The 27,891-nt window shown below is 37.5% G+C and overlaps 1 long non-coding RNA gene across 1 annotated transcript in view; it reads right to left on the bottom strand.

The window, feature by feature from the left end:
- Nucleotides 1–27,891, bottom strand: part of LOC131839222 (uncharacterized) — a 128,062-nt gene that overhangs the window by 69,249 nt on the left and 30,922 nt on the right. The window contains exon 2 of the long non-coding RNA XR_009356867.1: nucleotides 19,588–19,657. This is a non-coding gene — a long non-coding RNA (uncharacterized LOC131839222). The remainder of the gene's footprint in view (nucleotides 1–19,587; nucleotides 19,658–27,891) is intronic.

Here is a 27,891-nt window from a genome sequence, read left to right as displayed (position 1 = left end):
TTTACATGTGCCTTTACCTTTTTCCTAACCATCTCAGATATTAGCTCATCCTGACCTCCCGAGGGCCCTGGAAAGTACATAAAGTGTGTATTTTCATTCCAGTGTTAAAGGTTAGCAAACAAACCAACTTATAACTCTCTAGATGGGACAATTTAGTCAGCGTTTGAGTATAAAAAATATCACTTCACTGTATGTCTAGATTCATTCTAGGTGCAAGGATTCCTATTATGTTGGATTTGAGATTTTTTAAATATGATTTACCTTGGGATCTATAGTTACTTTTAAAAAATTACAGTCTTTTTTCTATTTGTGGTCAGATCAACATATCTAGCCCAACTTGCTTCTTTTTAATCTGTGTACATCCTAATATTTTTGGATAGGCAGACCTAGACACAGGCATACACATTCCAATTTATGTTTTCTCTCAAAGAGTCTCTGTCCTTTTGTGGTCAAGAGACTACCCTGGCCCTTCTGGCCCTGTCCCTTCTATCTCTTACAAGTCATATCTGCCTATGTATAATATAATTTCTTACATCCCACTGCCAAACTGCTTTTGTCATTGAAAAACAAGTGCAACAACAAATTTCCTCACTATTTCCCTATATACGCTATTTTTCTCCAAACACATTTCTCCTGCACCTACCCAAATGCAAACAATAATTATTTTTAAATTCCTCAACCTGTACAGGGGCACAGGTTAATAGCAGAGGAGAACGAGCACTGAACTGAGAGCCAGGCCTCCTAGTTCTACCTCTAATTGGCTCTGTGACTCTTGACAAGTCACTCAATATCTCAATTTCAGAGGGCATCCAGCCAGATAAACACTAACTCTTCTAGCTTTAACATTTTATAATTGTTCAAAATGAAAAACAATTGCTTATAGAATACAAGGGTTATCTACCTCTAATGTGTAACAATAAGAAGAGACAACATAGAGTCTACATTAGTAAAATGTAGGGTGTCATTAATAAAAAATATGATCCCCAGATTGAAATTCTGTCTCTTGTCACTTCATTTATCAATTACAAGTTTTCATCACCAGCTTATCTAACCTAGAGTATAAATCAAGATAAACATCCTAAGTCATTCTAAACTGATGGTCCTAACTGAAAATTTTTAACAAGGCGATATAAATCCACTTGTAATAGATTTCTATCTATCTGTCATCTATCTATCATCTCTATATCTCTATATCCACATTATTAAAAAATGAAAGTTATATCTTGATTGATCTTTTACTTCACAGCCGAAAAACCTACACAGATTTTTTTTTTTTACCCAAATTGGAGTTTTGAGGTCTGAAAATATAATCTCTTCAGCACACACAAAATTCTTTTGGGATGTCCATGTTAGACAACCCCAAAAAGGTAGACAGTTTTTCAGGGCACTTAGGTATATCAAAAGCAGTCCATGTGAACTACCAATTAAGATAAACTTCTCACACATTCTAAGTCAGAGAATATAAGATAGTTTTCAATTTTGAGAATCAAGTCAAAATTATAAGGGCAGACATTTAAAATTAGGAATAACTTGCTATCAAAATCTTTCCCACATGGGAACTCTTGGTTGCCCCTCGGAATTTAATAGCAATGAAATTTTATAAACTCAAACAGTGAATGATGATTCCTGTAAACAATGGGGAGACAGCTGGTGATCAAATATTTGTGAATTTCCCAGAAATTATATAATTTCATGTCTAAATGTATGAGTTTTAGTTAATTCTTCATCAAAAATTTTTGCTTCTGGGAATAAAGTGAGACAAGTTATGGTCTTGAGATAGTGAATAAAACAAGATGTGTGAATACACTTACATTTTTATAGAAAACTTTATCAACAATGATTTTATCTCCTACCAGAAACAAATGTGGAAATGAAATAGATTTAAAGTTTCTTTGACAAAGTAAAAGTATAAAAGACTAGAAATGTGAGACAATATAAACATGTCCCTTCGGAAGATTTCATCATCTCGGCAATACCAGTTGTGGGCTAAACAAAACCTATTTAATTGAGCAAAAATACACTCAGAAATGGGGTCACCGAAGTTAGAATTATCTCAAAAATATTCTCACTAATGACATAAAAACTGATTTTAATGCAGAACTGTAGCATCAAAACATTATAACTATTAGAATCAGCTAGAACAAGTTAGGTCACAAGTGACCCCAAATCTCCGTGCATTATGACATCAGCAATTAATTTTCACTCAAGCTTTATATTTGCCAAGGACTGTTAAGGCTCAGTTACATGTTGTCTTTTTCTAGGATATAATTTTCTGTCTGGAATATTGATGATCTTTGGTAGAGAGAAAATAATAACAACAACAATATGGAAAACCACACAGAGGACCTTAAAGCGTCTGCCTGAAACTTACACAGGTCACTCCCACCCATATTTCTTTGGCTGGAGAAAGTCACATGACCACTCCATTGCTCAGTGGGGCTGGGGTATCCTCCCACAGGATGGAGACACCACAGAGGAAGATCCCTAAGGGAAGAAAAATTGATATACAGGCACATTCTACTTAGTGCACATACAATGTTGTATTACAATGTTGTGTTGAGTTTTAGATATGTAAACATAATTTTTCCACTGGCCAAAATATGTTGTACATTCTATGAAGGTGATCTTCATAAATCAAAAGGCTTTCTACAACAGAAACAGAGACTGGAGGGACTCTCGTGCACTGTGCCTATATTTTGTGAACAATAGTCCAAACTACCCCAAAATTCTAAACGTGTTTTCTCATCTCAACCGGGCATAACTTTTTTCCTTTTGTTATGCAATATCAAACCTGAGGCATGTTTACTAGCTCGTGTTTAGTACTAGAAAAATATTCAATTTAACATAGGAGAATAAAATGAACAAAAATGGCTAGGATATTCAACAGGAAAAGGAAAACAAAAAAAAAGGGAAAGCTGAAAGTAAGTTGCTTTAGAGTACAGCACTTTGTAAAAAATGGGTGGGTACTGGCACAGGAAGAGAAGGAGACAAAAAACTAATGAAGATAGGCCTGCTCAGTCATATCCATAATTCTGGTTTGTTTTCTCTCCAGAGAATGTTGCTCCCTGATGTAAACTTAGAGTTACTGTGTTGAAATATCATGCAGTGTATGGCAAAGAGATAGCCACATTTCCAGTGTGAGTAACCAAAGGAAAAAAATCTGTTCCAATTAGTATCTTGTTAAGAAAAAATGCAAAAGAGGATCTCAAACTTCCTTTCTGTACTGCCGAAAACTTCAGAAATCTTAAATTATCAGGTTATATGTCAAGGGCCCCTTGTACCAAAGTAAAGCTTAGAGATCCAGTTCTGTTCTGTGACCATTCAATTATTAGCTATGACTGAAGCATTTCAAAAGTCTGAGTCTGGACAGTCACGCCTCCTACAGAGAGTTGTTAGCAATAAATGCAACAGTTTATGTAAGACACTGAGCACAATACCTAGCAAACATGAATGTTCTGTGTGTTGATTTGCTTTGGGCATGCTGATAAATGTCCAGAATAATTCTGATTTTCTAAAATTTGATGTTTTCCATAAATGAATTGGACTATGTTCTTTTCCATTTCCTTAATAAACCAAATCTCAACTCTGATATGCCTGAGTTTTCTTTGGCATGTGAAGTTCATTAGTTTTATAGCAAACAGATTTTGGATGACAATCTCCTAACCTCCAAATTTTTTTTTTCTTTTTTTTTTTTTTTAATACTTTTTTTATTTTTTATAAACTTTTTTGACTAAGAATATATTCTGCTGAATAAAAATAATAATGCCCTAAACTTGTTTATTCAGCAGTATAACTTCAAGAAGCTTTAATAGCTTACCAACTAAAGTATAAACCTGTTAGGTTTCACTTATGGAATCTGTTATCACAGCTTCTAGTTATTACTCTCTCAAGAGCCTGGCAAAGTATTTGTACTACGTGATCACGATTCATCTTCCCCAGTGTGAACAGTTAGTGACAAGATAAAAAATACGAGCTTGAAAAAGAAGCCGAATTTTCAGTGAAAAGTTTAGCCATGTTAAGCATGCAATTGGCATAATTTGAGATAAAGAACAGAACAGTTCGCTTCTTTGCATAAATAATTTAAGAATCAGCCACTCTGGTAGCAGCCACAGTGAATGAAAATTGCTCCATGTGCAGATTTAAAGTTCTCTGGCAACAACAATAGACTTTCAACCATACAGATCACTTCCTGGCTATGCTCAGGAAATACAGTTTCCAAATCAAATATCTCTTGCTTCTCTGAAAGAGTTTTTTTTTAAAACACTGGGTCTAAACGTTAATATCGCAAGATCATTTGTCATATAAAAAGTGAGAGTGACAGCAAATGTAAGGGGTCACAGGGGTTAACAAACATAGAATCAGTTCTGCACAGTTTCATTTAATCTGTGGTTTATGTGGATATTCCTTCTTGATTGTTTTTATCTTTTCTTTGGAATAAGAGTGACAACTAGCTCTTTAGAAACTGTAAGCTTACAGGGATAGAACAAGAAGTCAGGTGAACAAACTCAACGTGAAACCAGTCTATAAAACCTATTAGTACATCTAATAGAGGAAATGGAATAATTTCCTTGAGTTGATGAATAGGTTTTTTTTTTTCTTTATTCCTTTATGTTCTTGTCACTCTGGTAATAAACAAAGTTCTAAGGTGATGAATTTGTGATGATTCATAAACACACACACACACTTTTCTGTATCATTGAAGGATAGCTCCACCAGTATCTTCCCTCCACCCCACCCCCAGCAGAGGAGCTCTCCAGCATTTTTAGCATTACTGAACGCTACTGCATTAAGCTTCTCTGATCCCTACACACTAAATGACAATACTGTTCCCCTTTCAGTAATGATAAGCAAACAACAATCCTACACATTACCAAAAACTTCTTTCCCCAAGAAGGTAGAGCAAATATCACATATAGCAATCAACATGTTCACTATTAGATACTTCCTTGAGGAACCCTGTATGTTAGGAACTTCTTCTTCCATTTCTTTTTAATTAATTAATTAATTAATTTAATTGCCCCAGGGGTACAGGTCTGTGAATCGTCAACCTTACACATTTCACAGCACTCACCATATGCACATACCCTCCCCAATGTCTATAAATTCTTAAATGTGGTTATCTGTTCCAATGATTGCCACTTTGCTGAGCACTTTAAGGACAAGCTGAAACAGGAATCTGTGGTGCTCAAACAGGAAAAGAGAGAGAGATTTATGTTTTCCTTGAATTCACCTCATTGCTAATCTCCTGATTTCTTCTAACTTGAGAAGATGACCTGGGAGTTAGATAGTTGGATCATTCCTTCCCTCTTCTCCCTATATCTGTTGCCTCCCTAATGATTGCCTGAAGCTATCCCTTTTTCTGATTTTTTTATTATTATTATGAGATAGTTCAGTCACACAAAGGTATAAGGAAAATAGAATGAATTTCACAAACTCACTAGTTGGCCTAGAAAACAAAATATTACAAATAAAATGGAAGACACTATGTCCTCTTCCTCAATCCATTCCCTCTTGCTTTGGAAGGTAGTAACCACTAGCTTTCACCTGGTATTTGTCATCCTCATATCCTTTGTTTTTTCATTCCCATGTACTTGTAAATACTTTCATTACATCTGTGTGGATCTATAATCAATAGCCTCATATAAGTTGTATCACAATAAATGTACCCTTTCACAACTCCTTTTTCCACTGAGCATTGTTTGGGAGATTATATTTATTAATACAGTTAATTCTAATTAATTTATTTACAATTATATTGTATTTTATTTTATAGATATGCCACAAAAGATGTGTTTGTTCTCCTGATAATGAAATTAAATTTCTACCTATTTCTACTTATTTTATTTTTTTTTTAAGATTTATTTTTCAGAGAGAGAGTGCGCACATAAGCAGTGAGAGGGGCAGACAGAGGGAGAAGCAGGCTCCCTATTGAGCAAGGATTCTGATGTGGGACTCAATCCCAGGACCTAGGGATCATGACCTGAGCCAAAGGCAGAAGCTTAACCAAATGGGCCACCCAGGTGTCCCTCTACTTAGTCTCTACATAAACTATACTAGTCAGTCTCTCTCTCTCCTCTTTCTCATTCACCACATACATGTTGCATGTTGCCATGGCATTCTTAAGCATGTTTTCTTGAGCACACCCCAGGTTTTCTTTAGGTTATATACCTAAAAATGGAAATGCTTGTTTGAAAAGTATATATATCTCTATGATAAATATTGCCAAATTGCTTGCCAATTGGTTTTTACCAATTTAGACCAGTTCCATAAATAGCATAATAAGAATTTATATTTCTCTATATCTACACTACTTCAGGAGTCAAAGCTTTTTCTGACCTAATATGTGTGAAATGATATGTCAACTTAGTTTCATTTCCAATTCCTGATTTTTTTCTTTCCTTTTTTTAAAGATTATTTATTTATTTATTTGATATATAGAGAGAGATCACAAGTAGGCAGAGAGGCAGGCAGAGGGAAAGGGGGAAGCAGGCTCCCCACCAAGCAGAGAGACCAATGTGGGGCTTAATCCCAGGACCCTGAGACCATAACCTGAGCCGAAGGCAGAGGCATAACCCACTGAGCCACCTAGGTGCCCCCTGATTTTTCAAAAAATTGAGAATCTTTTAAAATATGTATGACCCTTCTGAGTTTCCCTTTTGGTGAAGTTTTTGTTTATGGCTTTAGCAGAGCCTCCTAGGGGACAGCCCATAGCTGACTTCTCTAGAAAAAGAACTCTCTATTTGTAGTTGGGCACATGGCTACCCAACGCCAAGATTTTATTTCCAAGTCTTTTTTTTTTTTCTTTTAACATTATGTTAAAACTCCTCAGATTGTTTTTCAGAGTCCATAGTCTAAGTGGAGGGTGGGGTGGGAGGTTGGGGGAACCAAGTGGTGGGTATTAGAGAGGGCACAGATTGCATGGAGCACTGGGTGTGGTACAAAAACAATGAATACTGTTATGCTTAAAATAAGTAAAAAATAAATTTTAAAAAATTGTGTTAGTCACCATATAGTACATCATTAGTTTTTGATGCAGTGTTCCATGATTCATTGTTTACATATAACACCCAGGGCTCCATGCAACATGCCATCCTTAATACTCATAACCAGGCTAACCCATCCCCCACCCCCACCTCTCTAAAATCTTCAGTTTGTTTCCCAGAGTCCATAGTCTCTCATGGTTCATCTGCCCCTCTGATTACCCTCCTTCATTTTTCCCTTCCTTCTCCTAATGTTCTCCATTCTATTCCTTTTTTCCACAAATAATTGAAACCATATGATAATTGACTTTTTCTGCTTGACTTATTTCACTTAGCATAATCTCCTCCAGTTCCATCCATGTTGATGCAAAAGTTGGGTATTCATCCTTTCTGATGGCTGAGTAATATACCATCGTATATACGGACCACATCTCTTTTATCCATGGATCTGCTGAAGGGCATCTCAGCTCTTTCCACAGTTTGGCTCTTGTGCACATTGCTTCTATGAACATTGGGGAGCATGTGGCCCTTCCTTTCACTACATCTGTATCTTTAGGGTAAATACCCAGCAATGGAATTGCTGGGTCAAGGGTAGCTTTATTTATTTTTTTTAAAGATTTTATTTATTTATTTGTCAGAGAGAGAGAGAGTGCACAAGCAAGCAGAGTGGCAGGCAGAGGGAAAGAGAGAAGCAGGCTCCCCACTAAGCAAGGAGCCTGACACGGGATTCGATCCCAGGACCCTAGGATCATGACCTGAGCCCAAGGCAGCGGCTTAACCCACTGACTCACTCAGGCGTCCCAAGGGTAGCTTTATTTTTCACTTTTTGAGGAAACTCCACACTGTTTTCCAAAGTGGCTGTACCAACTTACATCCCTTCCAACAGTGTAAGAGGATTCCCCTTTCTCCACAACCTCTCCAACATTTTTTCTTTCTCACCTTGTCAATTTTTGCCATTCTAACTGGTGTAAGGGGATATCTCAATGTGGTTTTGGTTTGAATTTTCCTGATGACTAGTGAAAATGAACATTTTTTTTCATGTGTTCATTAGCCCTTTGTATGTCTTCTTTGGAGAAGTGTTTGTTCCTGTCTTCTGCCCATTTTTTTAAAAGATTTTATTTATTTATTTGACAGAGAGAGATTACAAGTAGGTAGAGAGGCAGGCAGAGAGAGAGAGGAGGAAGCAAGCTCCCTGCTGAGCAGAGAGCCCGATGTGGGACTCAATCCCAGGACCCTGAGATCATGACCTGAGCCGAAGGCAGCAGCTTAACCCACTGAGCCACCCAGGCGCCCTTCTGCCCATTTTTTTGACTTGATTATTTGTGATTTTGGGTGTTGAGTTTGAGAAGTTCTTTATAGATCTTGGCTACCAGGATCTATAGCATCATTTGCAAATATCTTCTCCCATTCTGTGGGCTCTTTGTTTTGTTGTGTTTCCTTTGCTGTGCAAAAGCTTTTTATCTTGGTGAAGTTCCAGAAGTTCATTTTCACTTTTGTTTCCCTTGCCTTTAGAGACATGTCTTGAAAGAAGTTGCTATGGCTGATGTCTAAGAGGTTATTGCCTATGTTCTCCTCTAGGGCTTTGATGGATTCATGTCTTACACTGAGGCCTTTCAGCCATTTAGAGTTTATCTTTGTGTATGGTGTAAGCGAATGGTCGAGTTTCATTCTTCTGCATATAGCTGTCCAATTTTCCCAGCACCATTTATTGAAGAGACTGTCTTTTTTCTTTGGATACTTTTTCCTGTTTTGTCAAAGATTAGTTGACCATAGAGTCAAGAGCCCATACTTGGGCTATCTATTCTGTTCTCTTGATCTATGTGTCTGTTTTTGTACCCATACCAAGCTGTCTTGGTGATCACAACTTTGTAATACAGCTTGAAATGAGTCAATATGATGCCCCAGCTTTGTTTTTCTTTTTCAATATTTCCTAGGTGATTTGAATATTGATAAAACACTGGACAGACTTATCCAAACGAAAAGAGAAAGGATCCAAATTAATAAAATTATGAATGAAAAGGGAGAGATCACAACTAACACAAAGGAAATAGAAACAATAATCAGAAGTTATTATCAACTATATACCAATAAGTTAAGCAACCTGGAATAAACTGGTATCTTCCTGGAAACCTCTAAACTACCAAGACTGAAACAGGAAGAAATTAACAACCTGAATAGACTAATAACCAGTAACGAGATTGAAGCAGTGATCAAAAACCTCCCAAAAAACAAGAATCCAGGACCTGACGGATTCCCTGGAGAATTCTACCAAACATTCAAAGAAGAAATAATACCTATTCTTCTGAAGCAGTTTCAAAAAACAGCAATGGAAGGAAAATGCCCAGATTCACTATGAGGCCAGTATTACCTTGATCCTAAAACCAGGCAAAGACCCCAATAAAAAGGAGAATTTCAGACCAATGTCTCTCATGAATATGGATGCCAAAATTCCCAACAAGATCCTAGCTAATAGGAGCCAACTCAACTCCCTTGCGTACCAGGATTTATTCCTGGTACGCAAGGGAGTTCAACCTTTGCAAATCAATCAGTGTGAGAGAACACATTAATAAAAGGAGAAAGAAGAAAAATATGGTCCTCTCAATTGATACAGAAAAAAGCATTTGACAAAATACATCATCTTTCCTGATTAAAACTCTTCAGAGTGTAGGGATAGAAGGAACATTCTTCAACTTCATAAAAACCATCTATGAAAAGCCCACAGTGAATATCATTCTCAATCGAGAAAAGCTGAGAGCCTTTCCCTTAAGATCAGAAACACAACAAGGATGCCTACTTTTATCACTATTGTTTGACACAGTACTAGAAGTCCTAGCAACAGCAATCAGACAACAAAAAGAAATAAAGGTATTCAAATTGGCAAAGAAGTCAAACTCTCTCTCTTCACAGATGACATGATACTTTATGTGGAAAACCCAAAAGACTCCACCCCTAAATTACTAGAACTCATATAGCAATTCAGTGATTTGACAGGAAATGAAATCAATGTACATAAATCAGTTGCTTTCCTATACACTAACAATATTACTGTAGAAAGAAAAATTAGGGAGTCAATTCCATTTACAATAGCATCAAAAACTATAAGATACCTTAGAATCAACCTAACCAAAAAGATGAAGGATCTATACTCTAGAAACTACACAACACTTACAAAAGAAATTGAAGAAGACATAAAAAGATGGGAAAAGATTCCATGCTCATGGATTGGAAGAAAAAAATCATTAAAATGTGTGTGCTGCTCAGAGCAATCTATACTTTCAATGCCATCTCAATCAAAATACCAACGGCATTTTTCAAAGTGCTGGAACAAACAATACTAAAATTTATATTTCTAAGTCTTAAGAGAAGTTTGGTGTAGTCATGTGTCAACTTTCTGGCCAATGAGATGTAAGCAGAAATTTGGTCTATGACATATAGCAAATGCCCGCTAAGTAAAGGAAACTGCCCATCTCTTCTCCTTTCCCTTCCTATGGGTTTGAATATGGAATATGATCCCCAGAACAGGAGTCACCATCTTGGACACTAGGAAGTCACATGTGGAAGACAACAGAGCAACTCAAGGAAAGGACCATGGACTCCTAATGATAGTGAAATTACCAACCAATATTTTACCTAATTAATGATGACCCTGATTGATTATTGTGTCACTCCTTTATGTGAGGAAAAAAACTGAATTTTTGTCTACTATTTTGAGACATTCTGGCACTTGTAGCCAAAAATAATGCTAACTGATATAATAACTATTACCTCTTTTTCAGGTATTTCAGATTGTTGTCATTTTCTTATCTGTTTTTTTTTTTTTCTCCTCAATGACACACTTATTTATTTATTTATTTATTTTTAATATAATTTTTTATTTTTTATAAATATGTATTTTTATCCCCAGTGGTACAGGTCTGTGAATCACCAGGTTTACACACTTCACAGCACTCACCAAAGCACATACCCTCCCCAATGTCCATAATACCCCCTTCTCCCAAACCCCCTCCCCCTAGCAACCCTCAGTTTGTTTTGTGAGATTAAGAGTCACTTATGGTTTGTCTCCCTCCCAATCCCATCTTCTTTCATTGATTCTTCTCGTACCCACTTAAGCCCCCATGTTGCAACACCACTTCCTCATATCAGGGAGATCATATGATAGTTGTCTTTCTCCGCTTGACTTATTTCGCTAAGCATGATACGCTCTAGTTCCATCCATGTTGTCGCAAATGGCAAGATTTCATTTCTTTTGATGGCTGCATAGTATTCCATTGTGTATATATACCACATCTTCTTGATCTATTCATCTGTTGATGGACATCTAGGTTCTTTCCATAGTTTGGCTATTGTGGACATTGCTGCTATAAACATTCGAGTACACGTGCCCCTTTGGATCACTACGTTTGTATCTTTAGGGTAAATACCCAATAGTGCAATTGCTGGGTCATAGGGCAGTTCTATTTTCAAGATTTTGATGAACCTCCATGCTGTTTTCCAGAGAGGTTGCACCAGCTTGCATTCCCACCAACAGTGTAGGAGGGTTCCCCTTTCTCCGCATCCTCGCCAGCATCTGTCATTTCCTGACTTGTTGATTTTAGCCATTCTGACTGGTGTGAGGTGATATCTCATTGTGGTTTTGATTTGTATTTCCCTGATGCCGAGTGATATGGAGCACTTTTTCATGTGTCTGTTGGCCATCTGGATGTCTTCTTTGCAGAAATGTCTGTTCATGTCCTCTGCCCATTTCTTGATTGGATTATTTGTTCTTTGGGTGTTGAGTTTGCTAAGCTCTTTATAGATTCTGGACACTAGTCCTTTATCTGATATGTCGTTTGCAAATATCTTCTCCCATTCTTTCAGTTGTCTTTTGATTTTGTGAACTGTTTCCTTTGCTGTGCAAAAGCTTTTGATCTTGATGAAATCCCAATAGTTCATTTTTGCCCTTGCTTCCCTTGCCTTTGGCGTTGTTCCTAGGAAGATGTTGCTGCGGCTGAGGTCGAAGAGGTTGCTGCCTGTGTTCTCCTCAAGGATTTTGATGGATTCCTTTCGCACATTGAGGTCCTTCATCCATTTTGAGTCTATTTTCGTGTGTGGTGTAAGGAAATGGTCCCATTTCATTTTTCTGCATGTGGCTGTCCAATTTTCCCAGCACCATTTATTGAAGAGGCTGTCTTTTTTCCATTGGACATTCTTTCCTGCTTTGTCGAAGATTAGTTGACCATAGAGTTGAGGGTCTATTTCTGGGCTCTCTATTCTGTTCCATTGATCTATGGGTCTGTTTTTGTGCCAGTACCATGCTGTCTTGATGATGACAGCTTTGTAATAGAGCTTGAAGTCCGGGATTGTGATGCCACCAACGTTGGCTTTCTTTTTCAATATCCCTTTAGCTATTCGAGATCTTTTCTGGTTCCATATAAATTTTAGAATTATTTGTTCCATTTCTTTGAAAAAGATGGATGGTACTTTGATAGGAATTGCATTAAATGTGTAGATTGCTTTAGGTAGCATAGACATTTTCACAATATTTATTCTTCCAATCCAGGAGCATGGAACATTTTTCCATTTCTTTGTGTCTTCCTCAATTTCTTTCATGAGTACTTTATAATTTTCTGAGTATAGATTCTGTGTCTCTTTGGTTAGGTTTATTCCTAGGTATCTTATGGTTTTGGGTGCAATTGTAAATGGGATTGACTCCTTAATTTCCCTTTCTTCTGTCTTGCTGTTGGTGTAGAGAAATGCAACTGATTTCTGTGCATTCATTTTATATCCTGACACTTTACTGAATTCCTGTATAAGTTCTAGCAGTTTTGGAGTGGAGTCTTTTGGGTTTTCCACATATAGGATCATATCATCTGCGAAGAGTGATAATTTGACTTCTTCTTTGCCGATTTGGATGCCTTTAATTTCCTTTTGTTGTCTGATTGCTGAGGCTAGGACCTCTACTACTATGTTGAATAGCAGTGGTGATAATGGACATCCCTGCCGTGTTCCTGACTTTAGCGGAAAAGCTTTCAGTTTTTCTCCATTGAGAATGATATTTGCGGTGGGTTTTTCATAGATGGCTTTGATGATATTGAGGTATGTGCCCTCTATCCCTACACTTTGAAGAGTTTGGATCAGGAAGGGATGTTGTACTTTTTCAAATGCTTTTTCAGCATTTATTGAGAGTATCATATGGTTCTTGTTCTTACTTGTATTGATGTGTTGTATCACATTGACTGATTTGCGGATGTTGAACCAACCTTGCAGCCCCGGAATAAATCCCACTTGGTCGTGGTGAATAATCTTTTTAATGTACTGTTGAATCCTATTGGCTAGTATTTTGTTGAGTATTTTCGCATCTGTGTTCATCAAGGATATTGGTCTATAGCTCTCTTTTTTGGTGGGATCCTTGTCTGGTTTTGGGATCAAGGTGATGCTGGCCTCATAAAATGAGTTTGGAAGTTTTCCTTCCATTTCTATTTTTTGGAACAGTTTTAGGAGAATAGGAATTAGTTCTTCTTTAAATGTTTGGTAGAATTCCCCCGGGAAGCCGTCTGGCCCTGGCTTTTGTTTGTTTGGAGATTTTTAATGACTGTTTCAATCTCCTTACTGGTTATGGGTCTGTTCAGGCTTTCTATTTCTTCCTGGTTCAGTTGTGGTAGTTTATATGTTTCTAGGAATGCATCCATTTCTTCCAGATTGTCAAATTTATTGCCGTAGAGTTGCTCATAGTATGTTCTTATAATACTTTGTATTTCTTTGGTGTTAGTTGTGATCTCTCCTCTTTCATTCATGATTTTATTTATTTGGGCCCTTTCTCTTTTCTTTTTGATAAGTCGGGCCAGGGGTTTATCAATTTTATTAATTCTTTCAAAGAACCAGCTCCTACTTTCGTTGATTTGTTCTATTGTTTTTTTGGTTTCTATTTCATTGATTTCTGCTCTGATCTTTATGATTTCTCTTCTCCTGCTAGGCTTAGGGTTTCTTTCTTGTTCTTTCTCCAGCTCCTTTAGGTGTAGGGTTAGATTGTGTACCTGAGACCTTTCTTGTTTCTTGAGAAAGGCTTGTACCGCTATATATTTTCCTCTCAGGACTGCCTTTGTTGTGTCCCACAGATTTTGAACCGTTGTATTTTCATTATCATTTGTTTCCATGATTTTTTTCAATTCTTCTTTAATTTCCCGGATGACCCATTCATTCTTTAGAAGGATGCTGTTTAGTCTCCATGTATTTTGGTTCTTTTCAAACTTCTTTTTGTGGTTGAGTTCTAGCTTTAGAGCATTGTGGTCTGATAATATGCAGGGAATGATCCCAATCTTTTGATACCGGTTGAGTCCTGATTTAGGACCGAGGATGTGATCTATTCTGGAGAATGTTCCATGTGCACTAGAGAAGAATGTGTATTCTGTTGCTTTGGGATGAAATGTTCTGAATATGTCTGTGATGTCCATCTGGTCCAGTGTGTCGTTTAAGGCCTTTATTTCCTTGCTGATCTTTTGCTTGGATGATCTGTCCATTTCAGTGAGGGGAGTGTTAAAGTCCCCTACTATTATTGTATGATGTTGATGTGTTTCTTTGATTTTGTTATTAATTGGTTTATATAGTTGGCTGCTCCCACATTGGGGGCATAGATATTTAAAATTGTTAAATCTTCTTGTTGGACAGACCCTTTGAGTATGATATAGTGTCCTTCCTCGTCTCTTATTATAGTCTTTGGCTTAAAATCTAATTGATCTGATATAAGGATTGCCACTCCTGCTTTCTTCTGATGTCCATTAGCATGGTAAATTCTTTTCCACCCCCTTACTTTAAATCTGGAGGTGTCTTCGGGCTTAAAATGAGTTTCTTGGAGGCAACATATAGATGGATTTTGGTTTTTTATCCATTCTGATACCCTTTGTCTTTTGACAGGGGCATTTAGCCCATTAACATTCAAGGTAACTATTGAGAGATATGAATTTAGTGCCATTGTTTTGCCTGTAAGGTGACTGTTACTGTCTATGGTCTCTGTTCCTTTCTGATCTACCACTTGTAGGCTCTCTCTTTGCTTAGAGGACCCCTTTCAAGATTTCCTGTAGAGCTGGTTTGGTGTTTGCAAATTCTTTCAGTTGTTGTTTGTCCTGGAAGCTTTTAATCTCTCCTTCTATTTTCAATGATAGCCTTGCTGGATATAGTATTCTTGGCTGCATGTTTTTCTCATTTAGTGCTCTGAAAATATCATGCCAGCTCTTTCTGGCCTGCCAGGTCTCTGTGGATAAGTCAGCTGCCAATCTAATATTTTTACCATTGTATGTTACAGACTTCTTTTCCCGGGCTGCTTTCAGGATTTTCTCTTTGTCACTGAGACTTGTAAATTTTACTATTAGGTGACGGGGTGTGGGCCTATTCTTATTGATTTTGAGGGGCGTTCTCTGAACCTCCTGAATTTTGATGCTCGTTCCCTTTGCCATATTGGGGAAATTCTCCCCAATAATTCTCTCCAGTATACCTTCTGCTCCCCTCTCTCTTTCTTCTTCTTCTGGAATCCCAATTATTCTCATGTTGTTTCGTCTTATGGTGTCACTTATCTCTCGAATTCTCCCCTCGTGGTCCAGTAGCTGTTTGTCCCTCTTTTGCTCAGCTTCTTTATTCTCTGTCATTTGGTCTTCTATATCACTAATTCTTTCTTCTGCCTCATTTATCCTAGCAGTGAGAGCCTCCATTTTTGTTTGCACCTCATTAATAGCTTTTTTGATTTCAACTTGGTTAGATTTTAGTTCTTTTATTTCTCCAGAAAGGGCTTTTATATCTCTCGAGAGGGTTTCTCTAATATCTTCCATGCCTTTTTCGAACCCGGCTAGAACCTTGAGAATTGTCATTCTGAACTCTAGATCTGACATATCACCAATGTCTGTATTGATTAGGTCCCTAGCCTTCGGTACTGCCTCTTGTTCTTTTTTTTGAGTTGAATTTTTCCGTCTTGTCATTTTGTCCTGAGAAGAGTATATGAAGGGGCAAGTAAAATACTAAAAGGGTGGCAACAACCCCAGGAAAATATGCTTTAACCAAATTAGAAGAGATCCCAAATCGTGAGGGGGGAGAAAGGGGATAAAAAGAGGTTCAAAAAGGAAGAAAGAAAAAAAAAAAAAGAAAAAAGAAAAAAAAAAGAAAAGAATTTAAAAGAAAAGAAAACACCTAAGAAAAATATAAAAAAGAAAAAATATATATGTTAGATAAACTAGTAAAAAATCGTTAAAAAAGAAAAAGGTAACAGTTAAAAAAAAAAAAATTTACCCGAAGGCGAGAAAAAAAAAACAAAAAATCAAAAAGAAAGAAATTAAGTTAACCGCAAGACTAAAAAAAAATCACAGGGAAAAAGCCATGAGTTCCGTGCTTTGCTTTCTCCTCCTCTAGAATTCTGTTGCTCTCCTTGGTATTGAAACCGCACTCTTTGGTAGGTGAACTTGGTCTTGGCTGGATTTCTTGTTGATCTTCTGGGGGAGGGGCTTGTTGTAGTGATTCTCAAGTGTCTTTGCCCCAGGCGGAATTGCACCGCCCTTACCTGGGGCCAGGGTGAGTAATCCGCTTGGGTTTGCTTTCAGGAGCTTTTGTTCCCTGAGCACTTTCCGTAGAGTTCCAGAGGACGGGAATACAAATGGCGGCCTCCTGGTCTCCGGCCCTGGAGGAGCCGAGAGCCCAGGGCCGCACTCCTCAGTGCGCGCTCAGAGAACCGCGCCCAGTTACTCCCGTCTGCCTCACCTCCGGCCGCGCTCCGAGCTCACCAAGCCTGCGACCGGTTCAAGGTCACCCCGAGCTGCGAGCTTACTGTCGGCTCTGTCTCTGTAGCCGGCTTTCCCGTTCCAATACCCGCAAGCTCTGCGACACTCAGACACCCCGATCCTTCTGTGACCCTGCGGGATCTGAGGCCACGCTGACCCCGCGTGGGCTTCGCCCCGGGTAGCCTCTGGCGCGATGTCCCTCAGCGGAACAGACTTTTAAAAGTCCTGATTTTGTGCTCCGTTGCTCCGCAGCTTGCCGGGAGCCGGCCCCTCCCCCGGGGTCTATCTTCCCGTCGCTTTGGATTCATTTCCCCGCCGGTCCTACCTTTCAGAAAGTGGTTGTTTTTCTGTTTCCAGAATTGCTGTTCTTCTTCTCTTCGATCTGCCGATGGATTTTCAGGTGTTTGCAATCTTTAGATAAGCTATCTAGCTGATCTCCGGCTAGCTGAAGTAGTCTCAGCCAGCTACTTCTCCGCCATCTTGACTCCTCCCCCCTTCTTATCTGTTTATAACAGTGTTCTATATGTTCTGCACATAAAACTTAGTTACCTATATATGTATTATAAAAATCTTCTTTGCCTTTTATTTTTATTTTACTTAGAATATCTTTTCATAAAACAATCATTTTCATCAATTAATTTCATTAGTCCTTTCCTTTATGGTTTGTTCTTTTTTTTTTTTTTTTTTTTTAGGTTTTATTTATTTATTTGAGAAAGAGGCAATGAAAGAGAGCATGAGAGGGGTGTTGGAGGCCACGGCCCAGTTGGAATCGTGGATCAAACCAGGCCCTGACTTGTGTCTCCTTTACAGTCCAGACGCCTTGATAAGGGGATAAGGACAGGAAAGTTGAGTAACACTGAGGAAGGGTCTGTGCTATGTGTTGTGCACTCACCTACGTGAATTCCCACACACTCTCCTATAGAAGGGAACAGTGTGGTCAGGGTCATGAATTCTTAGTTGGTCCTTGTTGTTCCTGTACTTCCCATAACCCACTCCCTGGTTGATTGTCTTGTATCGATAGTAGTTAATGGCATTAGCCATGAGTACCTGGCATCACGAGGTTTGCTTGTAATTAATATAAACTTGTTATAGGAACTTGTGGTCATCTGACTAGATACTGATGTATTACTCCTTCTATTGTGATCTGACTTATAAATGCTTGCAAGATGTGGAATAAAATCGGCACTGTTGGACAGCATCCTCAGTGTTCCTCCTGCCCCCATCTCTTTGTCTCTTAATTTCTTTTCACCATCCTCTTACCCTCACGTTCCTGGTCAATTTGTTGCGCCGGCCGCGACAGAGGGGAGAAAGTGAGAGGGAGAAACAGACTCCTCATGGAACTGGGAGCCCGATGCGGGACTGGATTCTGGGATTCTGGGATCATGACCTGAGCTAAAGGCAGTTGCTTAACAAACTGAGCCACCCAGGCACTCTACGATTTGTTCTTGTTCAGAAATCTGTCCCTCTTCTAGTATCATAAAGATTTTTTTTTCCTAAAAAAAGTCATAGATACCTTTTGTTCCATGAAATTTTTAAACTAACTTTATTTTTGTTTTAGAGTGAGAAATAGTTTTCCTCATATAATTGTTCCCACATCATTTTTTGAAATCTCCTTATTTTTTTGTTAACAAATCATTGCAATTTTTCCTGAGCTCAACAGTAGAGCAATCATAGAGGCTGTATGGCCAAGACTTATAGAAAGTTGTGGTTTTCATATAGCTGAGCATGTTATGATTTAAACTTTAAAAAAAATTTCCAGTCTCATCTTTCTATTCTAGAATTCTACCTGATAACTCTTAAGGATCATTATTAAGGATATTTGTGCCTAACATCCAGCATATCTGGGTTTCAATCTAAATTCTCAAATCAGTTAATACATGTTAAGGATATTACCTAATTCTCTGAGCCTCACTGCCCTCGTCCAAAAAGTTGGAGTAATAACAATTTTATAATATTTATAATGAGGACTAAATGAGCTAATATGTATAAAACACTTAATAGTAAATATTGCACAAAATAAGTACTTAATAATTGACAACTGCCATTAATTGTGGTGCAGGGATCTTTTTTTTTTTTTCCACAAACATAGATTTTTGAGCCTTCCATATATCCTGACACACACCCCATTCCCTGTCTTTTTCATTGACCATAACAGTACCTTGTTCTAGTATATATTTTAGGCTTTACCAAAAAGACCCAGAGAGGAAGAAAAATTATATGAAGAAAGATTGAAGGAGAAAGACCAATAATGGTGAATTATTGGTGAATAATGATGATTACTGCTAAGTAATCACCACAGGACAATAGAAGCTACCCTTAGAACTTTATAGGCATTGTACCACCATTTAGTCTTTGCAATACCCGTAAGGTAGTTACCATTCTATCAAAAGTTAATACACTTCCTCAAAGTTACATAGAAAGAAAACAGAAGAGAGAGAGCTCTAAAACTTGGGTTTGACAACAAAATCCTTGTTCTGATCTCATGTACAATAGTTTAAGAAGACAGGATAGGGGATCAGGAATCATTCCCACTTCCTCAATAATGAAAGAACTCTATTAAAGAAAAGTATACTCAGATCTTTATATTCCCTAATGCCCCTTTCACCGATTGGCTTTGATTCAACTTCACCATCAGTTCAGTTAGAACAGTAAACTCCAACACTCTACCAGTTACTTTTTTTTTAATTTACCAGATTTATAGCAAAGTTTGAGTGAAAGCAGTACAAAGGGTAGCAAACACCATTATGTTTTTATACCCAGAATTTTTTCACTGTGCAGGAAAGAAACAGTCTTATTTTAGCCACAAATGCACACATATACAACATAAAATGAAATAAAAACAGCTGTGTGATGAAAGGCAAGACACTTACCCTCCCTGAAGCTCTGTTTTTTCATAAGCAAACTGAGGATTTGGCAGAATGGTCTCTTAAATTTAGGATTCTGGAATACAAGAGGAAAAAACAAAACAACATTTTCCCAGTGTCCTTGAAGGCAACTCTGCTAGAGAAGGTGGAGAAAAACTGAAATACTAAAAGACAGTATGTTCATGCTTTCAATGAAGTGAAAGAAAACACTTTGATAGGTAATAATCATATATTTCATTTAAAGGAGTAAAAATAAAGGGGACTGGCTGAGTTAAGGCAAGCAACTCTTGATCTTGGGGTTTTAAGTTCAAGCCCCACATTGCATATAGAGTTTACTTAAAAATAAAATCTTAAAAAAAAAAAAGAGTAAAAATATGGGTCTCCTATCTCATTTCGTATAGATACTCTCTAGGTAGAGCTTATCATTCCCTTCAGCTCCCTTGGAATCTGTGGCACTATATGCAAATGGAGGGGAAAAGTCAATATCACAGTGATGTGAACTCCAAAGCTCTTTTTTATTTTGTTTCAGGTCAACATACTCCTTCACTGGTTGACTTTGTCATTTCAGGAATGAAAAATATAACATCCATTTATATACTCCCTAGAAATTTTTATTTTTTCTCTTTATATACCACAAATTACAACAATGAGATTTCCCACAGAACAAAAGACAGACCTTTCAGACCCCAGGAATGCCTTCAGAGGATGAATACAGGAGAAGAGAGCTCTGTGCAGTGGCATTCTCTCCAAGGCCTGCAACATGATATATGGTAGGTCACCTTCTTCCTGGCATTTTAGAGTCTCTGGATGCCCATAAGGAGTTAATAATGCTTATCATTGATTCCCTTAAGGCAAGGTTAGAAGGCTAACTGGAAAAGACTGTAAACTAGTAAGCTATCAAAAAATACGCTCTGGAGATACAGAGCTTCATACTACTCTTAGAAATAAAATTACCAGAACCTAGCGCATATTCCTGACCCAGCCCTATGCTGTATCACATATGTGCTCCCTCCTTGTGGTGCCATACAATGTCCATGCACAGTTCCCATCAGGCTCTCATATAGAAGAGTCCCTGTAGTACAGGCAACCCAATTAGATCAGAAAAAATAGGTGTTAAATCACCTATCCTACTTTTTGTAAAGTTGTAAATTGCAGACTTGAATATCAAGCCATATGGTATGAAAACTCACCAACTAAGCTGATTCTGGTTAGTGGCTTGAACAGAGTTCAATTAAACTGACATCCTAGCACCTTGCATCTGCCCTTATATCCCAAAGGAGACATACTCTGAACAGGTGAAGCTCAAAGAGAAGAGGACAACTGAATGAAGCAACAGAGTTTCCACAGAAAGAGAACCATGAGGATGAATGTATATGTATAGAGATAGATTTATTTTAAGTAACTGTCGTACTTGATTGGTAAAGATTGCAAGTTTAAAATGTGCACAATGAACCAGCAGACTATAGTCTATAATTCTATAGTTCAAGTCCTAAGGCTGTCAGTGGCAGAATTCCTTCTCATTCATGAGAGATCAATCTTTTCTTCCTTCAGGACCATCAGCTAAAGAAATGAGATACACAACATTATGGAAAGCAATCTGCTCTACTTGAAGTCCTCTGATTTTTATGTTAATCTCATCCACATAAAACACCTTAACAGAAACATCCAGAATAATTTTTGACTAAATATTTGGGCACCGTGGCTCAGCCAAATTGACACAATGAAATTAATCATCATACCTTGTAATTATACATTTCTCTTCTGTTTCATCTGTTAGATTAAAGAAGCAAGGGGTCTAAAAGTGACTTTGCTGCCTTTGAATGTTAGTTCTTGGTCCCTAACAAGTGCTCAATAAGTGTTTATTACATTGAGATACTTTGGGCCTTGACTTTGTACTTTTTTAGTTTCCTGCACAGAATAACTTTAAAATTATTCCTTGTGCAGTTATCTAGTGAAAGTTATCCATTATTTAGGGACTGAATTATGTCTCCCCCAAATTCACATATTGAAATCCTAATCCCCCCTCATATGACTGTATTTGGAGATAGGGCACTAGAAAGACAATAAGAGCTAAATGAAGTCATAAAGGTACAGCCCTAATCTAATCTAAAGATGTCCTTAAGAGAAGATGAAGAGACATCAAGGATGCAGAGCACACAGAGAAGAGGCCACAAAAGGACACAGTGAGAATATAGCCATCCACAAGCCAAAGAGAAAAGCCTCAGGAGAAACCCTGCCAACACCATGATCTTGGACTTCTGGCCTCCAGAACTGTGAGAAGATACATTTCTGTTGTTGAAGCCACCCAGGCTGTGGTATTTTGTTATGACAGCCAGAGCAAGCTAATCCACCCTCCAGTGCACTCTACCTTACTTCACTCACAAACTATTCTATACCTGGCTCTTAGTCAAAGTAGGGACCTGTAACAGTGGTGGTGAAGAAAGTACAGTTGGTTTCAACTACATGGAGAAGCTATGATGTGTGGACTAGACAGACACTGCTATGAGGCCCCTAAGAGGAAACAAAGTTAAAAAGAAGTAGATGCACACAGATTAGCTTCCTTCCCAAACCTGCAGAACACTAGGTAAGTTTTCATTTTCACAAAGAAATAAATGGCACTTTACCCCTTCTTTTACCCCTACTTTTATTTCTTTAATGTAAACACTTTAGGAGAGTTCCAGAAATATCAGTCATTCACTTCTCAGTCTAAATTGTTTTATCTGCTTTCTCAAATAACTAAAATCTAAGAAGGATGAAGATGAAAAAAATCTGAATCAAAAGAACTTCAGTGCGCTAATTCAGAGGAAAATTTCATGCAATCATAATTCAGAAACATACTAGAGAATCTAGGCACTCCTTTCAAAATTTACCAAGAGTTGGCCTTACTATCCTCTGCCTGTTAGAGATAAGCTGGAGTTAAAGGCCTTCAAACAAACAAGTTTTCCTGACCATTACATTTCTGCCTTTCAAAATAAAACAAGTGAGAAAGTCAATGCTACTGCATCTCCTTTAAACATTGCTTTTTTTTTTTTTTTTTTTATTCCTCTTGAGTGTCTACATCAGCCTGTTTGCTGTCCACAGTATTTTTGTCAAAAAATGCTCTTGTGTCCCAGCCCTCCTTAATCACCTAAATCCTGCCATCTTGGAAGATATAGATAAACTACCAGAAATGCTGCAAAGCCTTCGTTGATTGAAAATAACTGAAAATTATCTTCCCTCTTCACCCTTTTTTTGTCCTTTCCATTCATTTCACACTTAAAATCTAAACACAACAGCCTTTGCTTTTTCACGTATTAGTCCTGATTCACAGACTAGATAGAAAGTTCTTTTACCTCTGGGAACATTTTGTACATTTAACTTGTGGACCACCTAAAGCATGGACTGAATCTGAAAACACACAAGTCTTTAAGATCTCTGCACTGATTGATTAGTGGAGTGAGTGAGTGATTAAAGAAGCGATGTGTTCTTTAAGCATAAATGTCATGCTCATGAGGTTTGGTATATGAGTATACACTACGTAGCATGTCTGCTATATAAAGAAACAGGACACCAAAAAATTAATAAATGTTATGAAACTGCCTTTATTTCTTTTGGCTTTTGATTTTATGCATATTTCTGCCCCCAACAGGGACCTGTATGAAAGGCTAATTTTCTTTGGAAACAATATTCAAAAAATCTTATAACTTTTAGTGCCATTGACTCTAATTGATCCTAGAAATACCATAGTGTGTGTGTTGGGGGCAGGGATGGTGACAAGGGTTAGCAGGACATAGCATCTACCTTCACGGAACTTGCAGTCAAGGAATATGAGCCATTGATGAAAAATCATGCCAATGAGGACAGTGGCCTAAGACACTCCCTATTGCCTTTTTCTCAATCTACATTTCCATTCATGTGCTAGTGCAATCATGGAAGTCCTGCTGAGGCAACTATGATCTGTAAGAGCATAAAGCAGTGGAATTTGGTCAGTGTAATAGGCAGCATCTAAAACAGTCCCTTGGGATCCCTACCTTTTGGTGTTCATGCCCCAATATATGAGCTGATCTAGGGACTTGCATCTAATAAAGAGAATACAGCGAGATTGATTGAAAAACTACGTCTTCTCTCTCACTTATGCTCTTTCTCTGGCTCACCTCGCTTACCCACTTTGGTGAAACAAGCTGCCATTTTATGAGCAGCCCTGTGGCAAGGAATGGAGGGCAGCCTCCAAGGGACAGCAACAGTTGTTCAGTGTGAGGGACTGAATCCTGCAGAAGCCATGGCAGTGTGCCTAGAAGCAGATCCTCCCCCAGCTGAGCCTTGAGAGGACTACAGCCTCGACCCACACCTAGATTGCAGCCTTGTGCTATCCTCTGAAAGGGAGGATCCAGCTGGGTTGCACCTGGATTTCTCTTCCACATAAACTTTAAGATAATAAATAATTTTTGTTTTAACCAAGTTTGGGAATAATATGTTATACACATTAGATAAATAACAAGTCAACAACATTGGAGACTTTTCCGAGGATTTCCTTCATGTATTTTACCATAGACGTTAATATATAGATGTCAATAGAAACACATTTTTCACAAAAAGTAGTGCACTGTGGTAAAGATGTGGAGTAAAGAATTCAGGATTCCAGTTCTAGTTCAGACCCTAAATAGGGATGTGATCTTGGATAGACAAATATTGTCCACACATTTCTTCATTTGAATTTCCTCTTTCATAAACTAAAGGAAAGAATTAGTTAAGGCCTAACATTTCTCCCTGAGCTAAAAGTCCCTGCTCACATGAAAATTTTAAAAACGTGCTAATTCGTGGTCACAAAGCTAATTGTATATTTCAGGTCAGTATAATTTTCTTTTTATTTTTTCTTTTTAAAGATTGTATTTATTTATTTGACAGACAGAGATCACAAGTAAGCAGAGAAGCAGGCAGAGAGAGAATAGGAACCAGGCTCCCTACTGAGCAGAGAGCTTGATGCAGGGCTCAATCCTAAGACTCTGGGATCATGACCTGAGCAGAAGGCAGAGACTTTAACTCATTGAGCCACTCAGGCACCCCCAGCATAATTTTCTTTTGACTTGGATTCTTTTGTCATGGGTGCTGGGCCAACTTTCTAACTCTATATTCTCCAGCAGAGCAGTTTTTGTGGGTTTCTTCATCTTATTCTTTTTGCTTAGCTTTTATACTCACATTGAGATTTCAAACCAACAAATTATGACAAAGAATCAGCATGCCTTGCCACAATTGCTTTCAAAAATAGTTTTAAAAATCCACTAATGTACACTAAATCTTAGGAAGGTTGTTTCTATGTTCAAAGTATTCATTTTGTCTAAAAACAAAAATTTAGATCTTCGGTTGTATTGCCTCTTAATAAAACAGATAGTAGAAACAAAGTGGGGGAAATGGCATAATCTATTCACAACAGATGCTTTAACATATTTTAACAATCTTGGTTGATATATCTTTTTGTGTTATTTTAGATAAATGAAAGCACAACTGAATTACTGTACTAAAATGCCTTATGCCAATGGTTTTGAAAGAAGAAAAAAAAATCTTCTATGGTTAAAGGTAATAATTTCTTTGACTCAAAAAATAGCTTAAGAGAAAATACCTGGGGTGCATGGATAGCTCAATCAGTGGAGTGTCTGACTTTGGCTCAGGTCATGATCACAGGGTCCTGGAATTGAGCCCCACGACAGGCTCCTTGTTCAGTGGGACGTCTGTTTCTCCCTCTCCCTCTACCCTCCTCCTCAAGCTCATGCTTTATCTCAAATAAATACCACCTTTTAAAAAAAAAAAAAAAGAGAGAGAGTGAGAGAGAGAGTTGGGGCACCTGGGTGGTTCAGATGGTTAAAGGTCAGCTCAGATCATCATGATGTCCAAGTCTTGGGATTAAGCGCCATGTTGGGCTCCCAACCCAGCAGGGAGTCTGCTTCTCCCTCTCCATCTGTCTCTCCCCCTGCTGGTATTCTCTCTCTCAAATGAATAAATAAAATCTTAAGAGAGAGAGAGAGAATACCTAATCTTTCAGCACACCATTTATTCCTTTCTATGCAAATGGCGCTTACCTGTGATTCTGTTTTTTCTGCATTAAGTACAACAGTTGGAAGATATGTGGCAGATGGTTTAGCCCTAAGACTTGAATTTATTTATAATTCTTAGTATATAGTTAGGCTAAGAAATTTTGTATACCCAGTTCCCCATTAGTGTCTGTACACTACAATAGAAGTGTACAGTTTTCTGTTAGAACTGGTTCATCTCCACAGCTGAGGAGAATGGGGCAAACCAAAAATTGGTCTTACTACTTCAACATGAAGAAATTAATGTGTCATCGAAAGCCTCCAAGTTTGGATATGAGCCTGGGTCCAACCAGAAGTATTTACTCTAAACCTTCCTTTCCCCTAAATACACATACACTTCTCCTGTCAGACTTACAAAGTTTCTACTGAACTGGCAAGACAGTTCAGTATCAAATGTTGTTTTACAAATTTTTTTTGAATTGCAATATAGAGAAAAACCTAAAAATGCACTTTGGTTCCCAGTTAGTCCCATTATCAAGTCCTCATTAAATTTGTGGGCTATCAATCAAATAGTGAGTGTTGGAAATATTTTAGAATAATTATATTACATGTGTTTTCATCATGTACTGTTTATTACATCAAATCAACTGTCAATTTAGTGATGGGTTAAAATGGTAAAAATGAAAAAGCATGGTTCTTTTACAAAGAAAGAATATAAAAATATAAAAGAACAGTTTTGGAGAGATCTTTGGAATACTTCATTAACTTTGTTAATTCTCATGAGAACAAGAATTTAGATGATTTTACTATACAATATGCTAAAAGTTATTCTTATCTCTACTATAGAAATTTTAGGAGCATAAACACTATATTGAGTGGACTCAGACATAAAACACTTTGAGCAAATAATCAGGGGATAATCCTTCCTCCGAGCCAAGGAAAAAGTTGAATGGAAGGGCCCTACCATCATAACAAGACACTGGATACTAGCAACAGATGATACATTCCATTTGTTTATTCTCTCAACCATACATTCATTTATTCACATACTCATCAACACTGAGTGTCTTTTCTATACTAAGTACAGAGCTTGGTACTAGGATTTCAATAGTAAGTCTCATATTTGGTCATGATTAAAATCTAGTGAGGAATATAGTCAAGTAAACCACATTTGACGCAGAAGCAATTACAGAGATATTGGAGATATTGGAAAATCTTATAATAATTATAGACTCCCTTCCAAGAAAATGCATATTCTAATTATTCTGAAATTTAGTGTACAATTTCAGAGGTTTCCAGGACCCTCAACATTCACCCACAGACCACTTAAATGTTACCACAGAGTAAGAACATCTGGTTTACAGAGTCTCACTAATTTGTATCTGTGGTGTCCAACTATAGGACAGCAGCATAAAAAAGTTTTCAGTGACATGTGAACATTTTCTGTAGGTATAGTATTCTGCGGATAAACACACCCTTGCCCTGGCCAGCTGCCTGTTCTGCAAGGGAAGTTCTAGAGACTCACCATGCTTATTTTGAACTTCAGCAATGATTGCCCAGTTGTGTTTATATAATCTTTTTTTTTTAATAAACAACTGGTCCAACAAGCAATATGATTATTTTTATTTACCTTGTCTCCAAACCAGGTCTTCCACTAGGAGGATTAATTCTAAGTTAAGGAAAAAAGACAGTCAAATAAAATTGGATATTATAAAGTATCTCCTTGTGGTAGAAGCAAATACTTCACTGGTATTTCTGGATTCATTCAAAGCTAAACCAAGACTTTTTTTTTGGGGGGGGAGCAACTTAAGTCTCTATGTTTAAACATTTTTAAAGATGCCAAAGTAGAGGCCATTGATTAAAAAAATAACCAAAGAACACTAAAATAATGTTTCAGTTGTCAATTCAAATCTTCCATAAATTTAGTTAATAAAAAAGAAGGTATCTTTGCGTTTTTGCCCAAATTAATAAAAAAAATCCAACTGAAATGAACTTAGGTATAGATTTAGTCTCTCTTGAAAATTAAGCTGAGTTTTCAATGTAAAATATCAAGGAATAAGTGATTTATGCAAATGCTTCTTTCTGAAGGCAAGTGATTAAATGAAAGAGACTTATTTTATAGGATGGGAAATTGTGACTCAAGTTGGTAGAAGAGGAACCTGAATCTATAGGGAAAATAACAGAGTTATATAGACAAAGCTACCCAACCCTATCAAGTCTGCTGTTTTTACTAGCACTTTTTTAAAAAAATTTTATTCAAAGTTTATTCCATAGGCATAACCTTAAAGAAAAAATAAACCAAAAC

The sequence above is a fragment of the Mustela lutreola genome, chromosome 8 (genome assembly GCF_030435805.1).
Source record: "Mustela lutreola isolate mMusLut2 chromosome 8, mMusLut2.pri, whole genome shotgun sequence".
NCBI lineage: Eukaryota > Metazoa > Chordata > Mammalia > Carnivora > Mustelidae > Mustela > Mustela lutreola.
Note: the sequence above shows the minus strand (reverse complement) of the source record. Positions and strands in the feature narration are given on the sequence as shown.